This window comes from Astatotilapia calliptera, chromosome 14 (assembly GCF_900246225.1).
Source record: "Astatotilapia calliptera chromosome 14, fAstCal1.2, whole genome shotgun sequence".
NCBI lineage: Eukaryota > Metazoa > Chordata > Actinopteri > Cichliformes > Cichlidae > Astatotilapia > Astatotilapia calliptera.
This window is the reverse complement of record NC_039315.1, coordinates 4088839-4111440: the sequence shown is the minus strand read 5'-3', so window position 1 is coordinate 4111440 and position 22602 is coordinate 4088839. Positions and strand designations below refer to the sequence as shown.

Sequence of the window (22602 nt, the reverse complement as noted above, 5' to 3'; positions counted from 1 at the left end):
CCCTCTCACCCATCTTGTCCCTTCCCCAGGGGGACGTTTCAAACTGAGTTCTCACCTCCGTTTCAACAGAAACGCAGGAACAACACCCTCTTCTCTCGCCAACACACTCTACAAATTTTAAATATGGCCAGTCAAGTGTGTCAGCTTGCCCTCCACATGCACCCTATCTCTTTCCCTCCAGCCTGTTTTCTTTCCCACATACACAGAAGGCTTCCTTTGGTGAGGCACAAGATTTAGGAAATAGTGAGACGGGTCTGTCACTCCCAGCTTATCACAAGTGGGCTCTTAAATTTCCTGGTTAGAGCTGTAAATTTCAGTGCTGTCATTAGATTTTCACTTTTCCAATTTCTAGGATTTTTCTTGGTGATTAATTTGCCATTGGGAGTGGAAAAAGCACATGTGTTATGAAGGCAAAGCATTCACTTTACCTTCCTAACAGAAGTCTGTGCTTATTTCAGTTACTCTCTGACAATTTTATAAACGAAAGGTATTCCACAGGGGTCAGTACTTAGCCCTGTCCTATTCACCGAGCACATGACCTGGGACCAGAGCTGGGCGATATGAGATTTTTTCATATCACGATATGTTTTTTTCATTTCAGGCGATAACGATATCTATCACGATATAAGCCAAATAACTATATTTGTAAGATTTAAATGTGCCGTTGCTCACAAGTAAAATGTGAAATAATCAGCAGCTTGTTTTTAAATATTTATTTCCCATAATAAGTTCAACAGGGTAGATGTACTTAAGGAACATGAGACTTTTTTCAGATAAATAAAGGCAAATATTGCAAACTACACAAAAGGCAGCCGCTAAAGCGTTTAAGTTTCAAAATAGAACAAATGAAACAGACTAAATTGTCAATTCCACTTAGAAATAAAGTATTAATTCTAAAAATAAATCTTAGTTTGTTTTACAGAAGAACAGACAAAACTGACTAACTTTTGTCAATATCAAATAAACTGAGAACTAAAAGGAAATTCTCAATCTCTCCTTGTTGTATAGCTTAGCTTTTCAAACAGTTTTAACAGTTACTTTAGTCTGACAAAAGCCGAATGACGAATTAGCGCTTCCAGTCAGAGACTGAGGCTACGTCCACACGTACACGGGTATTTTTGAAAACGGAGATTTTCCGTTTTCGTTTTAAAAAATAATCCTGTCCGCACATAAAGGGAGAAATGAAGGAAAACGCTGCTATGAACATGCCAAAGCAGCAGGTGGCGCTAGATTCCTAACCGTGCAGAAATGTTGGCCAATCAGAAGTCTAGAAGCCTCGGTGGGAAAAAGTAAACAAAGCTGCGGCATAGAAGCAGAACCGAGTCGTATGTGTGGACAGACAGTAACTGTGTGTATGTGTAAGCATTTAAACACTGCAGAGAGTAGAATTAACAGTATTGTAGAAATTCATTTCACCGAAACAATAACGTGGCGCAGTGTGATGCATGCACCAGTTTATTGTATTTCCAGACTTGCTTTCGGCACAATTTACAGTGCGCGCTACTCTGTTTTTTGTCAGACTTGAAATAGCCGAAATACCTTCAAACTACGGAACTTCTATGGCTCTTCCGTTCGACAATCTCTCCGGCATTGGAACCATCATCTGTTTTCTCTTCGGTCACGCTCGGTTGATTTTTCTAGTCGGCACACTCATTTCCTCCATTATGCGCTGGCTCCATTACCCGCTGGCTGCTTCCCAAACAAACACACGTGCGGCTTGGCACTTGTGCTGTACGTAACAAGTGACGCGACGTGACACTGCGGCTGTGATTGGTTCGGCTCTGCGCTACTTTATTTGGATTGGCTGACCTTTTTTTTTTTTTTTTTTTTTTTAAGAGGACAAGAGCGGCGAGGTCTATCGCGATAGCTTAATTTCTCTATCGAGTAAAAGTTATATCGCGATACATATCGTTATCGTTCTATCGCCCAGCTCTACCTGGGACCACTGAGACCTGTGCATTGCTATGCTGAAGTCACAGTTTTATACTTAGAAGTGCACTAACTCAGAATCTACAGGTACAGGTTAGACTTAAGTGTTTATTAAATCCTGATAAGACTAAGCACAGGCTCTTCACCAGATGCTAAATGAAAAGTTTAAAGTATATGCTGTTAAAGCAGCAATTACAGTGACAGTTAAATGCCTTAATATCTGAAGCTGAACATTGTATGTTTTTTAATGAGCAGCACTTCTGTTTTAGTTTATAAAGATCTGGTTTTTACCAGTAATGATCACGTCGCTGTCTTGCTTTCACAAAGCCATTCGTATTTGAGTACCACATTCAGAAATAGGGCTGCCACAAATGACTATTTTGATAGTCGACTAGTCACCGATTATTTTTGCGATTAGTCGACTAATCAGATCATGCATCCACTGGACGTAAAACGTACAGCTTATAGCACCAGCATGCATCTGCTCTTATATAACTATCATTAGCTTACAGCTTGAAGTGTTTACGGTATGTGCTAACTAAAACATAAAGACAATCTTAGCCAAACCGATTTACTCAGGAACAAATAAAATACTGAAAAAAGCCAAATTAACATTTTTAAGTTATCTAAGTGGCTTATATATCACGTTTAACCTGAGTAGCGAAAGGCTGCGGGGATCTGAAAATGATGTGCCGGGAGTCCGATGTTCTTGCCGGCTCTAGTGAGCCTTGAACTCCCGGTCAGCTCATCTCTGAAAACGTTGGAGCACTTTTACAAATATGTGATGTCTTGATAAATCAAGCACATATTTCAAGTTTACACAGCTATGCTCTCGACTGAAAATATCTTAAAAGTTTATTTTGTGACCCAGAAAGAGTAATATTAAAACTAAGTAGCTTCCGCCATTGTTGGAAACTGGAATGGGCTGGGCTGCGCTATGAATTCTGGGATAGGTTGGGCCACGAAGGATACACCCGACCCGTCCTTCAAATCTGGGGAAAAGGTGGACACATTGTTGGCCGCGTTTGTTGGAGTCCTCGAATTTGGACACAGCTACGATACCGGACACAGCTTCTTCTTCTTCGGGGTTTAACGGCAGCTGGCATCCTTGTGCATGCAGCGCTGCCCTCTTCTGTTTCAGTCCGTTATTACATTCTCAAATCCTACTACTTATTCCTGCGTCTTTCAGGATCTTACAAAGCTTCAAACGACACGTCAACTATTAAATTAGTCGTCGACGTAATCGTGGCAGCCCTATTCAGAAGCATGCATTACCTTTGTGTTTCTTTTATAATAAAGATGTGGGAAAAACTGCCCATTAGGTGGTAAATTCTGAGGTTAGACATGAATATTAACCTAGAGCAGTTTAAAGTTTCTTTGGGTGAATGAATGCTGTTTTTTATGGCTTTTATTACAGTCAGCTAAAGTAACATATTTTAGTAAACTGTAGAAGGAAAAAAGCTGGACTAAAAAAGTGAATTATTCCTGCATGACTGCCTTCACAAAGTGTTTTTGTATTGTAATGTCTATCGTCGTCTTCTGACAACTAATCCCCGTATAATAATAATTAAAAGACTAAAACTAAACTAAACTAAAGATAAAGAAAAAATTAACCCTGGTGAAGCTAGCCTGAAGTTCTGACATATTTTCCTGTGAGCATCTCCATTAGCTGTCTGTCAGCACATGTCATCATGCTCAGCGGGAATAATTAGGCGTGCGGCCACGAAACAGAACTACTCTCACATTTTTCTGCCAAACACATTTCATGCACGAGTCATCTGACTCGTATGTGTTTGTTTCATCTGACGCGGACAGACGGGCAGAAGTTTAGAGAGCAACTCGGTGGATTTTCAGGCTGAGCTTCGTGTTGTTGTTGCTTCAGCCGTGAATGAACAGCAAAAGTTAATTTATCGGGCTAACCTCAGAAGTATTGAACAGAAATTCCTCCACAAATAGTGACATAGTGCCCGCAGGACGACAGTTTTGAAAAATTATATAGGGACATGAGAGATGAGAGCTTTGCTCTTACCTAGGAACATAACGAGAACAATAACCGTTTGAGTCAAGCCTCCTATTTCAAAGAGACGTGTCACAGACGAGTTGGGCTCATCAGCTGATTCGGGTTGTAACGTGTTGGGATTGTGCATTTATAAATGACATGGCAGTTTGTAAACCTGTGATTACAGCCAGTCTGAGTCAGGCTGTGAGTGTTTGGAGACAGCTCGCCTCATGCCGAGTCACCTGTGCAGTCACCTTGCGCTTGATACTGGAGGTCGCTGGTCACTGCAACTACTTGTGGTCAGTCTCTGAAAGTAGAAAATATTCAGTGCAATCACTGGGCAGCCAATGATTTGCTGCCATCCAATTTTTTGGTCTAATATGTTCATTTGGAACACATCAACCTGTGATCCAGGTTACAAATACACAATCTAGGGTGCTGAGTCTGTGGATGAATCCTCCCTGAATACACCAATCAGAGGATGTACTGGGATACACTGGACACCGACGTGCTATAGTGTGATTAGAGAAAATGAAAATGGTCTATATAAACAAACCTGATGAGTGGCTTTCAGTCAGCTCTTTCCTGCTTTTATATTACTGCTGCTCAAATTCACACCAGGCCACTGCATGTCCTCTGTTTTATGTCCCTCCAGCTCTCTGGTCAGTCACCTGGTTTGAACCTGCTGCTATAAGTGAGCCCAGATAAAACCATCGGACAATAAGCTGCATGTTAGTGTGAGCAAACTCCAGCTCACCTGTACCTGTAGCTTAGTGAGGGGATGTACGTGCATGATTAGCAACAGCTTACGCCGTCCAGGTGGCACAGCCACGTATGCAGGTGGCTGCATGTTGCATTAATCAGAGATTAGAAACAGCTTAATAAGCTGTAATCTAGAGCTGCATGGGTGTGACCTTCTGACTGCTGCCATTCCATTACACTGTGTGTGTGTGTGTGTGTGTGTGTGTGTGTGTGTGTGTGTGTGTGTGTGTGTGTGTGTGTGTTTTCTCACAGTAAGGTGTGAATGTGTGAACAGCTGCAGGGCTGACCTCCTTTTGTTTGTCCTTCCTGCGTGCACACAAATGGCGTCCTGTTCTCTAAAAGCCTGCACTGTGTGTTTGTGTGATGCCATGTGGACTCCATCTGCTGAAAGATGGAGCAAAAGGAAAGAGAAGCACCTGTCCACACCTGTGCATGGCTTATGTCAACTTAGTGCAAGCCCAGTGGCCGTTCTGACCCACGTTAACCCCTGGCATGGGGCAATGACACGTCTGAGGGGGGGTTAAAGTTTGGCAGGTGTAGCGGTGCAGCATGGGGGAAAAATTACTAGAAATAAATCACATTATCCTTTTTGATCTTCCGGCTGCGATCAGCTGACCTGTGCTGCCAACTGGATTCAGTGTTTCATGAGATATAGGCTGATTTCCAACCTTAGACACTATAAAGCCAGAATAAAAGGAAGAATGCAGTGAATCTAATGAGCAGCGCCCAGTATAACCTGATGTCTGCTATCTTTGATGTATCCCAGTAACAGTCAGGGCATCACTGTAAACTCTGCCACAGTACTGCAAAGTCTGAACTGAGGGGCTGAACCAAGGCCCAGAATAAGATACAAGAAATCTTCTCAGATGGAGTCCCAAGAATACAAATATGGAGCTGAAAATGAGCACAAACACTTAGACGCATACTCGTCTGAAATATTCCCACATTTAAGGTCTGAAGGCTTTTCTGGTGTAAAGTGAAAGGGCTGAAAACACAGTTAATATTGAACTACATCGTTACACTTCTTCATAAACTCAAGGTTCTTCTGCTTTTCAACAGATTGCTCATCATTTCCCACCAAACTGCTGAAAATCTTTTGCTCTAATTTCGTCTCGTTTCACGTCATTCATGTTCCTTGGTGGCATTAAAGTGCTGTCGCAGTCATTTCCTTCTCTTTCCGCTCTGTTGACTTCAGGACTGTGGAGATGAGATTGAATTTAGCGTCATAAAACACTAATAAGCCAGAAGTACTGCCGCTGCTGGCCTGCTCACCTTTTGCACCCTGATGATGAGCTCTGTCAAAGTCTGACAGCGTTGTTAGTAAGAGGATTATGAGCCGCGTGGCGGTCATTGACAGATTTAACTCTGCATTCTGAGCAGGTGGGATGAGTGAAATGACAGTTAATAAGTTGTGGCTCATTTAAAAGGACGACATGTGATGGCCAGCGTTAACGGCGCTCTCTCTGTTTGTGTGCAGGCTGCAGGAGTCTCTGCCTTTCTGTGACAGGAGCGAGCCACACATCACGTTAACAGGTAAGCGTGGCTGGTTTGAACTCTGCTGGTAGGATTTTATTGATGCCAGTGTGATGATCAGTTCTCCTCATAGATATTAGTAATTCCTGGTTGATTTTAAGCGGGGATTGGATGGATTTCCACCCCTTTAATGCTTCACAACAGGATGGATTTACGCACTCGAGGAAGCATATTTGACTGTAGGTCTCATATCATCCTGTTCTTGGCTCAGATGTGTTTTGTCCTTTTCCTCCAGCAGTGATGTGGCTGTAGTTTTCGCTTCTAAAGCATCACTCTCTCTGTTTTAGCAGCTTTCTCTCCTCTTGTGTCCAATCTTTGTTCTTTAAATCACTACAGCGTTCATATTTTAGACACAAGCAGCTCATTTTACTGTTGTCACCTTGGGCCACAGATATATTCTCAGAGACGTTTCTTCCTGTTAAAAGGGAGTTTTTACTTCCCACTGTCACCAAGTGTTTGCACACAGAGGTGTTTGATTGTTGTGGTTTTCTCTGTGCCGTTGTAGACTCTCATAAAGAACTTTGAGGTGATTGCTGTTGTGATTTGGCCGTGTAAATGCTTTGTTTTTTCAAGGTAGAGATTGAAACAGATTTTTTTCAGTCTTAACATCAGGTTTTTCCATGTTTCAGCACCAATTAGAATTACTGCCGACATTCCTGTTTCCCCAGGTGGTATCCTGGTTTGCTGTTTTTCCCGATAACGTGTGTGACTCTTACACTTTATTATGAATCACTAGAGTAGAAGCATCTGTAAGTTTTGTATGCTTTTCCATTAACCAGGCTGCCAGATTGTCTGTGAAACACAGCCTCGCACACGGTCCACACCCTAAACACAATTCCTACTGACGGCGCAAACAGAGAACACACAACCAGACTCAGGGAGTGTGTGCAGCTAATCTCTGTGCACACACACACACACTTGTGTCGGATGCTGAATGAATTACCTGCTGTCATAGCTTTTGTTTCACCATTTCAGCTCACTGTGAAGATGCAGTAAAGAGTAAGAATGTGAAATTTAAGCAAGCAGGTGGAGGCATATATGCGACTCTTTGGATAATTCGGGATACACGGATACAGCGCTTAGAGCACGGATCTGTGTGCAAGAGGTTATCAGTGGCGGTGAATGGAGCCTAACCCTGGCATGAAGAAGTGTTAACAGGAGCAGAAGCCGTTTCTTGGATCCAGCTTTTTGAAATTATTAAATCCCTGCAGCTTCTCGGGATCCATACGCGTCTCCAGATCGAGCGAGTTTGCACGTGACACAGCAGCAGTGGCTCCGTCAATTATTCGATCAATTATTCCTGAAGCTGAGAGAGAGAATCAGTCGGGTGTTAATAGAAAGTCACAGTCTGCTTTCCACAGCTGAGACAGGTGAGCTGTCGCATGTTAAATCATTAGTTTCACATGTTCAGGAGTCCTGAGCTCCAAACAGCTGTCAGAGGTTTTTACTCTGAGTCAGGTCGATTTATTTAATCTATCTGCTCCCTTCGCTCCACCCGAGCCCCACTCCATCTGATATGTGAGAGTTAGCACCACCGTGTCTTCTGTTCCCTGAGTGGATGCAGTTCTGCATCTTTAGCCAGCGCTACCTGTTTGCATACCTTTAGGGTCACATGTTTGAAGCCTGCCTGTGTATACTAGTGAGACAGCAGCAGCTGAGAGAGAGCGAGTGAGAGCACACCAGGGGCCGTCCAGGTCGGGTGTCGGTCCACCTCTGCAGCACTTCTGGCTAAATTCAAACATAAAGCCGGACATTATCATTTGAAACAGAAACTGTTTCCGTAGTAACTCCCATTCTGGTGCAGGTTAGCCTGCAGGCACGATGTTCATGAGGTAGGTCATTTTTCACAAAGAAGATGTTTGAGCAGTGCATCAGTGTTTGCAGTTGTGGTTCACTGAGGGAAACCAGAGGACTTCACGTTATGTGAGTTGGCTGTAACGGGATTCTGCATTTCTGGTCTGACGGCTCCCAGCGTGCACTGCACCCTTCATTATTTATTGCATTGGCAGGGGCGGAGTTACACAGCTGGTATGTCAGGGATGGAGACAGACCCCCTGCCCCCCATCAGCACACCTGTGTGTGTGCTGTGTTTAGGTGGAGAAAAGGGGGGATGGTAATAGGGTGGGGCTACTGCGCTGATGAGAGCGAGTCGGCGGGTTTGCCATGCATTTTTTATGCACTGCATCATTCTGTGTGTGTGTGCAAGCTCTGTGTGAGTATTTGAACTATAGGCTTACAAAAAAGGGGTGGCTGAAAGGGTAACAGAGTAAAATCTTCCTGAATCTGTCCTGATATGAACTGTACTCTGTGAAGTGCAGGGCTCCTGGGTATTTTAGTGTTGTCTTGTTTTAAACGGGACCTGCTGTGTTTTCTCTATTTTCTGTCACATTTGTACTGTTGGAGTGGCAGATGTTCCTGTAAACGTACATTTGGCTGCTCTGTTTGGATCTGTATGACGTCAGTGAGAGCGGACATCCCTAATTTGGTTTTTATTTTTGAGGGGCAGCTAAACTTAAAGGGGGAGGAGCTAAAACAACTGAACTAAGCAGCTGCATCAAGGCGCAGAATGAAATAAATGGGGTTTATTTTGAACTGTTGATTATGCAAAGCTAGTCTTGTAGAGTCCTGCTTTGGGCTGAGTGATGCTCATTGCTTTTTGTGAACATATCGCTGACATAATAAGGTCTCAACTTGGTTTGGACACTGACTGAAGGGCTGCAGCCGTACTTTTCCTGGATTGGTCCCTCAGTGTGGTGACTCAGTGAAAAAGTCCTGGGATTAAATCCGGTCAAAGGAGCACCATTCATGCACAGGTTTCCTTTGAGAGGTTATTTTTCCCGCCATTAAATGCGTGCTAAAACAAAGCTAGGTTTGATTCTCCCATCACAAAGGCATTCACTTAGCGCTGGAGTTTAACCCCGTACGCTCCTCTGTGGCCTCCCGCTGCTCCTCAGACTGAGGGAGGATTAAATGTACTGAATGAATTTCCTTGTGAGGATCAGTGAAGACCGGCTTAACTTAATTGTTTAGTAATGTGTCAGAATTTGGTCTAAATGTGGTGGCGAGGTGGTGTCCAAAACCCAGACATTAGATTGGTTTACATTTTTTAAAACCAAACAAAGCAGCAAATCAAGAGAAATGTGTTTCAAATGTGACCAAAATTCATGTTTGGGGAAAGGGCTCGTTACATTTCTGGCAGCACTTCATTAATTTCTTGTTTCAGATGAAAAAAATAAGATGAAAACAGGGTGATGGATGGTAGAAGAAGAAAGCCGATAGCAGTGGAAAGATGAAGAGGGCGAAAGCAGTTCATCACACCGTGAGGGAGCAGAGCGTAAACTCTCCGAGTTTTTCCACTGAGAAATGGTTTTGTGTAAATTCTCCCAGTTTTCTGCTCGGATCTCTCCTGTTTGATCCTCCCCTCTTTATTTTCCTCTGACCCCCACTTCCCCCTTCCCCCTCTGTAGTGTCTCTCTTACTCCCCCCCCTCCCTGTTTTGTACTCCTTTTTTTGTCTTGCTCCTCTCTTTTCATGCTCTTTGTTGGATCCTTCAGGCTGGACACATTCCTCCCTCAATCTTCTTTTCATCCAGTCCTTTTAAAAATCTTTCTTCACAATGATTTCTTCTGTCTTACACACACACACACACACACACACACACACACACACACACACACACACACACACACACACACACACACATGTCAGGTATTCATGTCTTGGGGACATCTAATTAACACAATTCGTTCCCTAACCCTTACCCTTAACCATAACCCTGACACTAAAAGCACGTTTTGAGTCTCAAAAATGCCTTCAAACTTGTGGGGACCAGGATTTTGGTCCCTACAAAGATATGAAAACACGCTCACACACACACACACATTCACATGATAAGTAGCTTCAAGCAGAAAACTTTCCAGGCAGATTTAACGCAGCGACGACTGAAGTGAGGAAAAAGTAGACAAGAAAAGCGTGACAAAGAGGGAGAAACTGAGGCTGTCGTCCATGCTTCTGCTATTCTTTCACGTTTGATCCTGTAAAATTACAGTATTAAAGTGAAAATTAAAGTTTACAGACATACTATAATCTGCAACAACAGTTATAACTAAAAAAAAGATTTTAGTGTCCCGTATAAATAAAATACACTTTACAGCACGATTCTGTTTGTCCACAGTTTCCTGACACTTTAATAACGTTTTTTGACTTGAAAGTCAGAGTGAACCTTTACTGCGATTTTTTGTTTGTGGTGTTGACATGTTTGATGAAGCCGTGCGAAGCAGAGAAAGATGTGAGCTGCAAAGTAAGAGAGCCTGCGAGGGACATAGAGGGAGACGACTCGCTGTGTCATTGAGTTTATTCTGTGAAAAAAGCAAACAGTAAGAGAATGGAGAGAAAACATTTGCTGTCTGTTTATAAATAGGAATGAATACACTCTCCACCCACTGTGAAACACACACACGCACACACACACGCACACACACACACACACAGCTTTGTATTGACCAGCAGAAGCTGCCTTCTTTGGACTCTAATCTACTGGACGTCACGACTGATTTATCTCCACTGCAGGGTGTGTGTGTGTGTGTGTGTGTGTGTGTGTGTGTGTGTGTGTGTGTGTGTGTGTGTGTGTGTGTGTGTGTGTGTGTGATGTATCCATCATGTTCATGCCTCACATCATGTTTTCCAGTGTGTGCACTAATATCAGTCACGGTACAGTAAAAGGTGCAGTGTGTATCTGAGGTATTGACTGAATTTATAGTGTGTGTGCATTAAGCCTCGTCATTAGAGGATGGACTTTCCACTGAAGGTGCTGCAGTGCACCCTGGGAATGCATCCGATGCTTTACGCCAGCGTTTTGAGGCTGTCTTCACGTTGGCTCTCGGAGCTTCAGCCCGGTCGTTGCCCTCTTCTTCCTCTCTCCTCATTCTGTTGCTGTATTATTAGTCAGCTGTGTCACTTCACATCTTCTATTTCATTTCCGCCAACGTGGTGCTGTGCACAGAGTCAGCCTGCATTTCTACATGAATCAGAACTGATTATTACGCAGTGCTGCTAACAGAAGTTGTGGTCATTTCCATTGGAGGAAAATCACAGCAGGCAGGATCTGTGGGCTGCGTCCGCCAATCGTAGTTCAGTTTGTCTCCACTGGTGTCAGTGTGTTTGACTTTGGGCCCAAAGATTTAATGGTAGACTGCTGGTTCCACCCTTTTGACACCAACACCAGTTTTTAAAAAAATGAAAACAATACCACTGGTGACAATTATAAATAATATGTTCATGTTGCCGTGGACGAACCCTTGGCTGACGCGTTTTCTCTGCTGCTCGCCGAGGCAGTCAAAGAGTTCTACCACAGGATGTGCAGCTCACTGCTGAGGCAGATGATTAAACACTCGGGTATTTATTCATCTCAAAATGCTTGGCAAATAGTCACAGCTGAAAGAAAGAGATGTAACTGAAGCATGTATCTGATGCGCTGTAACCTAATGCTGAAGTATCTGCACAAGGTTAAATTATTGATATGATGTGAATGAAAGTTTCATTGGGACTGACACTGACCTGAAAGGCTCTCGCTCTGCTAGAGCTACTCTGATTGCAAAGTTACCTCCTTCACAAATCATATTTGAGGAGTTCAGACCCAGACAGTTCAGATTTCTCATTAAGCAACTCACCGGCCAGCATCACCGCCGTCATCAGTCAGTCACATTCACGCACATGTCCCTCTGTCCCGTCTCTTCCCTCGTGTCTTGTAGTTTTCCAGCTCTTCCAGCTTGTAAAGCTCACAGAGTTTGCTTTGAACGGCCATTCAGTCGCAGCCGGTGAGTCGACACTGACCAGCGACGGCCTCTCTGATTCACACCTCTGCTATGATGTCAGACGGAGTCGGACTTCTGTCGTGCTCCTCATCCTCTTTCTTCTGCTTTGTGTTAACTGTAAACCGATTTTACCTCCACGTTCTTCTGTGACAGCAATCAATACTGATGAAGCAGTATTGATTGCTGGTAATGCATTCACAGCCAGCGCCAACGAAGACTAAAAAGTGCATTTTTCTCAAATCCATGGCTGCAGACTCCTGTTTCTTAGCTTTATCTTTAAGGCCTCTGACGGTGTGGTAGTTACTTCCTGTTTGTTCCTCCTCCAGCCGCCCACTTTTCCCATAAAACCAAACTGACCTCAGACGGTTGATCCATCAGACGGTGACTCACAGCTACAGGTATCTGCAGAACAAAGACGGGAACACATATATTTTCCTACAGTTTACACTTTAACAACCGTTTTGGACTCGTGTCAAACTCAAAGCGTGACCACAAAAGATTCAATCTTGATTATTTTAATCTGACTAAATAGCTGGCAGCTTGGTTTGCTGAGGTCTTTATGTGAAGCCAGTATGAAGGCTGTGCAGCAATATTACCAGATAGGGCTGAACGATTATGGAAAATAATCTAATTGCGATTTTTTGCCCCAATATTGCGATTGCGATGCGATATGCGATTATTTTTTAAGGTCTTTGTCTTCTGTATTATTAAACAAAGACAAGCAATACATCATATAGTATGGCCAATACTATATTACATTAATTTTAAACTGTTCTTTCCTGGAAGACAGACCTCTGTTATGATGACATGAGGTGATGCATGAATTGATGACTGACCAGAATATATTTATATATACAACATATAATCCAGTAAAAATAAATGGTTGAGGTTATTCAAGATCAGACAGCTGATTGAAACACCTGGTCAAAACACCTTTGTGTGAGTCAAAATCAACAGTTTAAATAATGTTTGTTTCTCTGCTGTTTCCACTTAGTGAGAAACAGGAGTGCAGATTTCAATGATATTGTTTTAATACTGTTGCTGTGACCTGCCTGCAGCTCTAACAGGTACATGAGCTGGAGATTCTTTATTAAACAAACAGTGAACCTCCCAAAAACTTTGAACACTGTCATCAAACCTCCTCTTCTACGTGTCGAATGGTATTGATTCATCTACTAATGTCAGTTTTACTGAAGCAGAGGTGCTGCAGAGCGAGAGGAAACACACAGGGGAGAAAGTGGAACCACAGAAACCAAAATCCTCAAGTTCAGTCTCGTTCAGCTTTCCTTCCACAGTTTATTTACATGTGTGGTGTTAAGGTCAGAGATAGCAGGTCTCCCTGCTGGGGGTCTTAATGTGACCTTGTAATCCATGTCAGTATTGATTATGTAGAGCTGTGTGTGTGTGTGTGTGTGTGTGTGTGTGTGTGTGTGTGTGTGTGTGTGTGTGTGTGTGTGTGTGTGTGGCTAACGATCGAGGACATTCAGCTAAAGAATAATCCCCAACAACAAGGACTCCAAAGACGCTTTATGTGGCATGCCAAAACACACCCTACAAAACCCAATAAAGTCACACACACACACACACACACATACAGAAACCCTCAGTTTGACTCAGAGCCTTGAGATAACTTTTATTTCAGTGTACAAACACGAGCTCAGACTGTTACTATGTTACTGACTGTTACAGAAAGCCCAAGTTTTTATTCTTTTATACCAATTACTTTCATTTTTGTTAAACTAAAATAGTAAGAAAAATGCAGACATATATCAGTGCAGAAAAAACACAAAGTGATGTTTTTTTCTGAGGAGTTAAAAAGTATACTGTATTCAGAAAATCAGAAACTTCTGGCATATCAGACTTATTATTTTTACTGTTATATCATGAAAATGTTCACCTTTGTTTTCTTTTGGTAGGTCTGCTGTCATTAATTTCCAGGTCCACACAGGCCTTTCCTTAAGTTAAACAAACACTAAAAGTGAAAGTTCATTTTTGAGGGTCCCCGATGTGCAGAAAAATGCCGTCATATGGGAGTAAAAACAGACTGAAAATGGACCAAACAGCAGTCAAGAGAACATCTTAGATCATCTATCCACAACACCAGGTTAGTCATTAATGTGTCGCTGTGTGGTTTGGTCCTTTGCTTTACAAAGCAAAAGGCTTGAGATTGATTCTCTTCTGCTCTGTTACACCGTGTGATTTTAAAAGCGTAAAGAAGTGCAGCACATGAATCTGAGGCTAGATTTTTGTCTTTGATTTAGAGCTGGGCGATAGAACGAAAACGATATGTATCGCGATATAACTTTTCTCGATAGAAAAATTAAACTATCGCGATAGACCTCGCCGCTCTTGTCCTCTTAAAAAAAAAGAGAAAAAAAGAACAGCCAATCCAAATTAAGTAGCGCAGAGCCGAACCAATCACAGCCACAGCGTCACGTCATGTGACTTGTTACGTACAGTGTAAGTGCCAAGCCGCACATGTGTATTTGTTTGGGAAGCAGCCAGCCACCCTACCGCCAGGGTAATTAAGGAAAAGAGTGAGCCGACTAGAGAAATCAACCGAGCGTGACCGAAGGTTACCGAAGAGAAAACAGATGATGGTTCCAATGCCGGAGAGATTGTTGAACGGAAGAGACAGAGAAGTTCCGTAGTGTGAAGGTATTTTGGCTATTTCAAGTCTGACAAAAAACAGAGTAGCTGCACTGTAAATTGTGCCGAAAGCAAGTCTGAAAATACAATAAACTGGTGCATGCGCTACGTCCACACGTACCCAGGTATTTTTGAAAACTCAGATTTTTCTATGCGTTTGCACCTTTCGTCCACACGTAAACGGCGTTTTTGGTCACTGAAAACGAAGATTTTTAAAAACTCCGTTTTTGCATTTACGTGTGGACTAGAAAAACGGAGAAAATGCAGCGTCAAAGATGTGCGCATTTTTTGATGTCACACTGTGCACCACGTTATTGTTTCGGTGAAATGAATTTCTACAATACTGTTACTGTTAATTCTACTCTCTGCAGTGTTTAAATGCTTACATATACACACAGTTACTGTCCCTCCACACATACGACTCGGTTCTGCTTCTATGCTCCAGCTTCGTTTACTATTTCCCACCGAGGCTTCTAGACTTCTGATTGGCCAACATTTCTGCACGGTTAGGAATCTAGCGCCACCTGCTGCTTTGGCATGTTCATAGCAGCGTTTTCCTTCATTTCTGCCTTTATGTGTGGACGGATTATTTTTTAAAACGAAAACGGAAAATCTCCGTTTTCATAAATACCCGTGTACGTGTGGACGTAGCCTCAGTCTCTGACTGGAAGCGCTAATTCGTCATTCGGCTTTTGTCAGACTAAAGTAACTGTTACAACTGTTTGAAAAGCTCAGCTATACAACAAGGAGCGATTGAGAATTTCCTTTTAGTTCTCAGTTTATTGGATATTGACAAAAGTTAGTCAGTTTTGTCTGTTCTTCTGTAAAACAAACTAAGATTTCTTTTTAGAATTAATATTTTGTTTTTAAGTGGAATTGACAATTTAGTCTGTTTTGTTTGTTCTATTTTGAAACTTAAACGCTTTAGCGGCTGCCTTTTGTGTAGTTTGCAATATTTGCCTTTATTTATCTGAAAAAGTCTCGTGTTCCTTAAGTACATCTACCCTGTTGAACTTATTATGGGAAATAAATATTTAAATAAAAACAAGCTGCTGATTATTTCACATTTTACTTGTGAGCAACGGCACATTTAAATCTTACAAATATAGTTATTTGGCTTATATCGTGATAGATATCGTTATCGCCTGAAATGAAAAAAAACATATCGTGATATGAAAAAATCTCATATCGCCCAGCTCTACTTTGATTAGATCATTTTCCTCCCGACCTTATATGAAACTCAGATTCATCTCAGGAGTCATAGTGAACCATTTAATCTGAACTCAAAGTGACAGGACCGGTGCTCCGTGAAAACCAAGTAAAGCTGAAAACAAAATAAAAACTACAAGAACAGAAACACACGGGAGATGAAACAGACAGTTGGAGTTTTCTTTTTTATGTGTTGAACTAAATCGGATGATTACAGCTGAGTGTAACAGAAACCTTTAAGGCATGAATTATAAAATGTTTTTTTTTGCAGTGATAAACAAATAAAAACAAGTGGATATTCAGGATGTTATAAATATGTGTCTGTAAAATAACTGTCTACCAGAAAATGTCACGATCATGAGTTGAATTGTTTTATTTTGAAAGACTTCTCTGATAAAGGTCAGAGTTATGTGACAGAGAAAAAGCAGAGAGGCTGTGACGCTGGTTCGGTCTGACAGTGAGTGCAGGCGAGACCACGATCACGACCCAGTTTGTCCAGTAAAGCCTGAGCTGATCTTTTCTCGTGTCAGTCAACCTCCAAACCTCCAGAGTCTTTGAAGGGCTGGTTGATACTTGTTTAGCTGGTCATTTTCCAGCCAGTCAACTCTCTGAGGTGATTACTGGGCTCCTCCTCTTCCTCCCCCTCCTCCTTTCTTCTGAGTCTGATTCTTCCTCAGTTTTTTTTTTTTTTTGGTATTGTAGATTTTTCACTTCATTTTGATTTTAAAGGCTGACAAAGAGTGTGTTTATTTTAAAACACAAGAAAAGCTGCAGCCTCTGCAGTATTTGACGAATGAGAATGAGTGTAGCAGTGAGCGGACATGCAGGAGGGACTTTTGGACGTGTGGGGATCGAACGGTCTGTGATTAGTGGACGGCCCGCCTCACCTCCTGAGCAGCACCTCCATCAGTCCCTGAATCACTGAAATATAAACGATCAGAGGCGGGGGGAGCGAGGAGAGACCATCTGAACGATCTCAGTGGGTAAAAGACCAAATTGATTATGGATGTTTTTTAAGTCAGCACAGATCCTCCCTCACACACACACACACACACACACACACACACACACACACACACACACACACACACACACACACACCCTGCTCCATACCGCCATCTGTGCAGCCCCGCCTCAGCATATTGCTTCAGGGCCAACTGAGGCCACAGTGTGTGTGTGTGTGTGTGTGTGTGTGTGTGCGGGGAGAGGGAGGGAGGGTGGGGTTTTGGGATGTAATGCCTTGCTTATAATAACCTGAATAATCTATGTACTCCTCACACACACACAGAGTCAGGTGGATAGTTAATCACATCCTGTGTGTGTGGATGTGTGAAGGCAGGCAGCATGGGGGAAGAGTCACCACTGAAATATTGATAATGTAAGGTAATGATCCCAAAATCTGCTTTCTCACATGAACTTTTTGCATAATCTGCCCGGGACTGAGCAGCAACTTTAAAAACCGCAGTTCCTCTAATGGCCACTTGAGGCTGGCTCCAAATTGATCAGCTTATTACGTCTTTACAATAGAAATAAAGACGCCTGCACACTGATGCACAGAACAGCTTCGGCCTCTGTCGATAGTTTCCCCCTTCATATCTGCACGGTGGGAGGATTTTATTGTAAGTCTTCTATTCTGATTTATTTAAGGCTTACAATGTAACTTTTGGGGCGTGGCTGCTTTGATTGACAGATGTTGCTCTCTGCTAAGCTCCACCTCCACTAACTGGAATCACCGGACCTCTTGACCATTTAGTTTCAGTCATCGACCAAATTATGAGACATGCAGGATATTTGTGACCCACACAGTCCTACAGACTGGGAAAAATACATATTCCACAACCTCCTGGGCGGGGGTCGCTCGAGGTCGTTATGTGTTGCAAAGAGGGTGCTGCGCCCTATTCTGATTGCTTTGTTAGTTAGTAAGGTTTATATTACAGTGCCATATACGTCTTCAGAACTAATTTCCCATGGTGACTGCCAGCAACCTCCAGCAACCACACACCACCTGGTTTGGGAAACATAGTATTATACCCCAGGTGACCATTAATTGGGACCTTAAGGCAGTATTCTCCTGAATGGTAGTTGTCACCACTCAGATAATACCACCACAACAGCGCAGATATAGGAAGAGAGGAAGTGAAACCTGGAAGCAAAGGTTTTGCTGAGTGTTAAGTTTTTTCCTCAAAGCCTCATGTTTTCAAGCTGCTCCAACACGTCCCACAGAGCTGCTTCTGTACTCGTATAGCACCTCACCAGTATTAGCTGGTAACTTCAAGCTAGTCGTTCTCCCTACAGCCAAAGTCTTTTTGGGGGGGGGGGGGGCAGGTGAGGTGTCACCCCCTGCTGGTCATTATAAAGAACACAGGTGTAAGGCTTGATTTTCCAGACCTGGGCGCTCTTTTACACAGTCTTTTTGTCCAAATGTGGTAACTTCAGCCTCCCAACAATTAAAGTGGTAGCTGCTCCTTTTGCAGATCTTGGATTAGCACATGTGACACCTGACATTTGTAATTTGGCAAACACCTCTATGTCAGGTAAAGTTTGGAAGGTTCATGGCTGCTGTGCGTGTGTGAAAAGTACTTAAAGTCATTTGAATGAAATATTAAACCCATGTTTTGGGGTTTGATGTGGGTTTTTTTTTTTGGCTAAATCGTGTTAAATGTCCCATTAAAAGAGCCCGCTGTGATTTTTCAGTATAACAGCAAAAACACATGACTGAGTTAAGGCCCTGCTGCTTCCACTCGTGTAGAACGCTTTGCTCTGTTGTCCCAAATCAGATTTTTCAGATTGGAGTCATGTTCCTTTTATCTGGATGTTTGTAAAAACTAGAGATGGCACGATACCACTTTTTTATGTCCGATACCGATATCATAAATTTGGATATCGGCCGATACCGATATGAATCCGATGTAGTGTGTTTTTTAATCAATAAAACTTTTTTTAACATCTTTCTGCATTTTGTATAAGTTCAAACTCAAGTTTAAAAAAAAAACACTAAAGCTATTCTGTTATACCTGTATGCAAAAAATACACTGCACCCAAAATATTTCATAGTTCAGCAACACTGATCAATCTAATAAACTTAAACCTGCACCATCCTCCCTATTCTGGTATTTTAAAGAGTACTTAGTGGAAATATTAAGCAACCTAGCTAATAGGGTTGCAAACTCCCAGCAAAAAAAAAAAAAATAGGGAACCACCCCCCACCTCATGATGCTTAATCGACATAATCAACTTTAATTTAATGCAGTGTGAATAAAAATGCACAGAAATCAATTGTTTTTCAAGAATAATTCAATAGATTCAACATCTTTCTTCAACAGAATTGCAGACTGCAAGATGGTATCTTCCCAAAGGAAAAAGTAGTACAGCTTACTAGGGTATATTAGACTTAACAGTTACTATATACAGTAATGGACTTCTATACATTTTACATTAGATTAAAACTTTGGGTGTAAGATTCAGATAATTATTTATTAAAAGCTAGATATTTTAAATGAGAATAAGAAAGAAAAGTATTTCTTTGTGCCCCCTTCTCCCTGTTCATGCCCTATCGGCCCCCCTGGCTAAACTTTGCTAGATCCGCCCCTGCGCTGGAATGCTTTACAAACATTCAGAGATGAACTTATACACTTGCTTCACTTCTCTCTGGGATCACTTTCTCGGAGATGAAATGCCGGATTGGTAGCGAGGCTTCAAATGCTCAACCAGACAACAAGTCTCGCATGCCACAGCTGCTCTATCACGTGAGCACACTGCTCCAACGTGCTACGGTTATGAGCTGAGTTACGCCGTGTTTTGTGAGGTGCTTTTTTGATATTTAATGGATCGGATTACATTTTTTATTTCTCTCCGATATCCGATCCAGTAATTTAGGTCAGTATCAGACCAATACCGATACGTAATATCGGATCGGTCCATCTCTAGTAAAAACCACATGGAAACTTCAGCCACATTCTAGTGGTTTGAAATCCAGCTAAAGTGGATTTTTAGAGATGTGGCTCAGTCCTGGATTCACATTAATCTGTACGTCATGTCACGTACAAAGCAGCACATCCCGACCACAGCCACCCAGCTGTGACTGCTGCGTTAAACGTGGCTGTGTAAACTGACGTACTCCGTCATTTAGGCTTTGCTCTGCTCTTACTTTGCTGTTTAGGGTTTGGAAAAATACGCCGTGGGTTATCATGCAACACCAGCGTCATTAAAGCACCCAGAATATCCAGCCTGACCACAGTCAAATAACTAAACAAGAGCAGACCGATGCTGCATACCTCTGCCAGGCCTGAATAATCCCCCCACACCACTCAGAGAAGTTAGAAACCACAGGAGGAGAGGACCCAAACTCAGCACAGTGTGGGGCAGATTAAAATCCAGATTGTCCAAACTTTAGCTGCAGGCAGTGGTCAGTCAGTGTAGGTGACATCACAGGCGAGCGGCAGGGAAACATCCAGGAAACCGTTTAAAAAGGTCAAACATGAGGTTGACTTGAGCGGGCCACTTCTGTCCTTCCAGCAGCGATACCTGCAGGGCACTCAGCATTTACTCCACTGCATTTAAGGCCAAGCTTTAGTTACTAATTATTTTAGATTCAGCTAGCAGTAATTATGGTAATTAAATGAGCTTTTTTATCGTCACTAAAAATATACAAAGGCCCTGATCTACAAGCCTGGTGTCACAGACATTGCTTGACACAGGCAACTAAATACACTAAATGTACATGCGTTTGGTTTTTTACACATTATGAGGAGTTGCCTGTGTTTTAGTGTAAAAAGTTCTGTTATCATTAAATCTTTAGTTGAAAACTTGGTTTGAAGTTAAGTTAGTCTGCAGGATATGAATATATGTCATTGCAATGTCCTCTGGAGAGATGGAAAAACGCCTCTGTGTGTGTGTGTGTGTGTGTGTGTGTGTGTGCCCCCTGCCAAGATGCAGTCTGTTATTTGGTCACGCACTCACTTCTTCCTTTCACCCACACTCTTCCCTTCGTTCTCTTTTCTTCCCCTACCTGCATCCTCTTTTTATCTGCTTTCTTCTTCTTCTTCTTTGTCTTTGTATCTCTTATTCCAGCCCACTCAGGCCCACGGTGCCCTTCGTTCATGCAGAAAAAAACCCACTATCCCCCCTCCTCTCCCCTCTCTTTTTCTCTTCGTGTTTCCTTTATTTTATATTTGGCCACGTCCTCTTCTTCTAAATTACCATCTGTCCTCTGACGAACACACTCGAACACACTCACACTGATTGCCACCTGACAAAAGACTTTAAGGTTTCTGCATAAAAGCCTTGACACGCTCTCTGCTGTTCAGACGTGATTCATAATGCTGAAGTTTTCTGCTCAGTTAGAAAAAGTGCTTCTTGCTTGGGACTATTTTCAGTAGCATAATAATCCACTTTTGTTGTTTTAATGCATTTCTCTACCGTCAGAGCAGAATATGTGGGAGTGAGTCTACTGTGTGTCTGTGTGTGTGAATTAACCTGTCACCCGGTTCAATAGTGTGGCTGATTGATGTATTTTAATATAATGGAGCTGTGTAGCACAGACTAATGGCTTTAATACACACAATACTTGTTATTGTAATATGAACAACAGGAAAAGATGGACTCTTTATATGTCTGTATATAAAACACAGAGGCAGCTTCTGGGCTGGCAAAGTGAAGTTTTCTAATGACCAGCAGGGGACGACTCCACTGGTTGGTGACCCATAAGGGGCTCTGTCCATTTTTCAGAAAATCACAGGATTGATTTTAAGTGTGCCGTATTTTCCAAAACACACGGTAATAACGACGGCCCGCTAGCATGCTCTACCAAAAACTGTGCTTTGTTGTGTATTTGACGGACGAAAGCTAAACCATTTCCACACCACTGAAGTTGCACCATTTTTACAAACCAATTCTGGTTCATCTGTTTCATTCAACGATCCGCTTTCTCCCTTCTCGTTCTCCGTCGCCGCCATGCTTTTTCCGCCATGTGCGTATGAAAACAAAGGCACTGCGCATGCACGTTTTGCCCATATTCTACATGGAAGCACCACGTTTAAATCTGGTTTAGGAGGGGCAGCCAATCCTAAAAAGGTTAGCTTAAAGGCAGTAGGAAGTGAGCTAAAACAGCTTCAGTCAGTCACAGGTTGAGCTGAGGCCCAGTATAAGAAATCAGACAAAAGATATAAGAAGGATTATTTTGCAGTCGTGCAAAACTGCTTCTCAGTCCAATAATAAAAACACAAAATAAAAGACGGAAGCTGCTTTAGATAAAGAAGGAACAGAAGCGTCAGGGTGTGCTGTGCAAACCAGGGACTCTCCTGAGCTGGAAACTTCAAAGACCCAAATTATAATGGGTGTGGTTCAGACGTTTGTGTGGCTGTGTGTGTGTGAACATGAATACAGACTGTGTGGGGTAGACACTGATACATGCACATGTATCCATGCGTCCATGCATGCTGTCAAACCTGTGAAAATATGTTAAAATATACATTTGAAGTCTGGGCCTGGGGGTTCGTCTCATTACCATGACGACATGATTTTGGAGTCAGCTGCAGGCAGACGAGACAGAATTTGATCTCTTTGTGGTGATGTCTCAAACCGGTTCAGACTCTTCACGCTGCTGTTTGTCGGGACTTTTGCAGACGTGTTTTTTCCTTCTTTGTTCTTTATCCAGAAGGCTGCAGTAACGCCTCCATCTGTCTTCTCATCTGTCCCTTTGTCTCTCCC

The 22602-nt window shown here is 42.5% G+C and overlaps 1 protein-coding gene across 4 annotated transcripts in view; it reads left to right on the top strand.

The window, feature by feature from the left end:
- Positions 1–22602, top strand: part of pak1 (p21 protein (Cdc42/Rac)-activated kinase 1) — a 72089-nt gene that overhangs the window by 13645 nt on the left and 35842 nt on the right. For 2 of the 4 annotated variants that reach the window (XM_026191690.1, XM_026191684.1), the window contains exon 2: positions 6168–6223. The exons of 1 other annotated variant lie outside the window; for it this stretch is intronic. The gene's annotated coding sequence lies outside the window, so the exon portion shown is untranslated. Of the gene's footprint in view, positions 1–6167; positions 6224–13958; positions 14141–22602 lie in introns of those variants that run through there. One more of the 4 variants, XM_026191688.1, reaches the window with a different exon arrangement.